This window comes from Acyrthosiphon pisum, unplaced genomic scaffold (genome assembly GCF_005508785.2).
Source record: "Acyrthosiphon pisum isolate AL4f unplaced genomic scaffold, pea_aphid_22Mar2018_4r6ur Scaffold_21504;HRSCAF=24140, whole genome shotgun sequence".
Taxonomy (NCBI): domain Eukaryota; kingdom Metazoa; phylum Arthropoda; class Insecta; order Hemiptera; family Aphididae; genus Acyrthosiphon; species Acyrthosiphon pisum.
The window spans coordinates 93059-95250 of NW_021770979.1; positions in this window are offsets into that span (position 1 = coordinate 93059).

The following is a 2192-nucleotide window of genomic DNA, read 5'->3' on the forward strand; positions in this document are numbered from 1 at the left end:
TCAGAACAGTAAAATAAAGAATAAAATATATAATATTATTTAAGAATATTATATAGAATGGCAAGCTATAGAAATAAACGTAGGAAAATTCAAGAAGAATTAAAAACTTTAGATTTATCTAGTGACGATTCAAATTATTTTCCATTTAACGAATCAAATAATTCTTTACATAGTCAACAAATTGAAAATAATAAAATACTGGAAAATTCTTTAGAACAGTCTATTGAACATGATAACATATCTCGAGCATTTCATGTTAAACAAATAGCTTGGTATCAATCAGACTTAAATTCAGCATATGGTAATAACGAATCAGATAAAGAAATTAAATGCAATAATCATGATCTTGTAAAAAAGAAACTTGGGAAATGGATGATAGATTATAATGTTAACCAAAATTCTGTAAATTCTCTTCTTAAAATATTAAAAAATGATTGTAATTTAGAATATTTACCTAAAGATTGTAGAACATTGTTAAAATCGGGTTCATCAAAAGTTACCAACATAATAAGTATAGATTCTGGTATATATTACCATTTTGGATTGGCTGCTGGGATTTTAAGATTTTCATCAATAATTTCTTCTACTGACATTATAAAAATTGCACTAGGAATTGATGGGTTGCCGATTACAAAAAGTAGTTCCAGTCAATTCTGGCCAATTCTGGCGTACATCATGCCTCATAAAAATTATGTCTTTCCTGTGGGTATTTATCATGGTCATGAAAAACCACGGGACAGCAATATTTATTTAAGGGACTTGGTATCTGAAATTCTAGAATTAACTATGAATGGAATTATTGTAAATTCGTTTAAAAAAGATATTTCTATAGAAGTAATTTGTTGCGATTCACCGGCAAAAGCATATTTAATGAGGGCCAAGGGTCATTCTGGTTTTTCATCATGTTCTAGATGTACACACGAAGGGGCATACATGCATAATCGTGTATGTTTCCCTTATAGTGATACCGATTGTACAGAAAGAACACATGAAGATTATATTTTAATGAAAAATGAAGAATATCATATACTTCAACTACAATATCTTGTCTTACTTTAATTCCTAATATAAATATAGTTAAAATATTCTCAATGGACTATATGCATTTAATTTGCCTTGGGGTTATGAAAAAATTAATTAATCTTTGGCTGAGTAAAGGACCTGTAAATAGCCGTATACCAAGTTGGAAATGTAAAACACTAACTAAATCACTACTTCAACTAAAAACTTGTATTACAAGAGATTTTTGCCGAAAACCTAGACCAATCCAAGATGTATGTCGGTGGAAAGCCACTGAGTTCCGACAATTTCTTTTATATACTGGTCCAGTAGTACTTAAAGATATATTGAATGAAGAATGTTATCAAAATTTTTTATCATTACATATTTCAATGCGAATTCTTTTAAGTGATAATAACCAACAACTTCTACATTATACTCGTAATTTATTAAAATATTTTGTCAAATCATTCCAGTATATCTATGGTGCTCATTTTATATCCCATAATGTACATGGAATACTTCATTTGTGTGACGATTATGAAAGGTATGGACCTCTCGACGCATGTAGCACTTTTCCTTTTGAGAACTACATGAAAGTCTTAAAGAAAATGTTACATAAAAATGAAAAACCTCTACAGCAAGTGATTAGGCGATATAATGAACTATGCATAAATGAATCAATCCTACCAATCAGTCATAATGAATTAAAGTACTCAAATCAAAAACCCGATTGTTTTGTTCTTACCACCTCTAATGAAATTGTACAAATAATTGAATTAAAAAAATCTTCTGATAAAATTACAGTTTTTTATGGTAAAACTTTTGAAGAAAAAGAAGATCTTTTTATTAAACCTCTAAAGTCATCTGTATTGAATATATTTGTTATAAAAACATTATCAGAAGATATAAAACAGTGGAATATTTCAGATATTAAAAATAAAATGGTTGTATTTGATTTGAACGACAAACTAACTGCGATACCAATACTTCATCATAATTAAGTCAATGTACCTTTCTACATTATTATTATTAACCTACCTACCTATTAAAAAGTTTTCAACTCAATTTTTTAGTATATAGGTAATATAGCTTACTTAGTATCTGTAATTTATATTTTTCTTTGAATATTTATTATTATATATAATTAATTATGTGAACAGGTATACATATATCAACCTACTCCTAGGTAT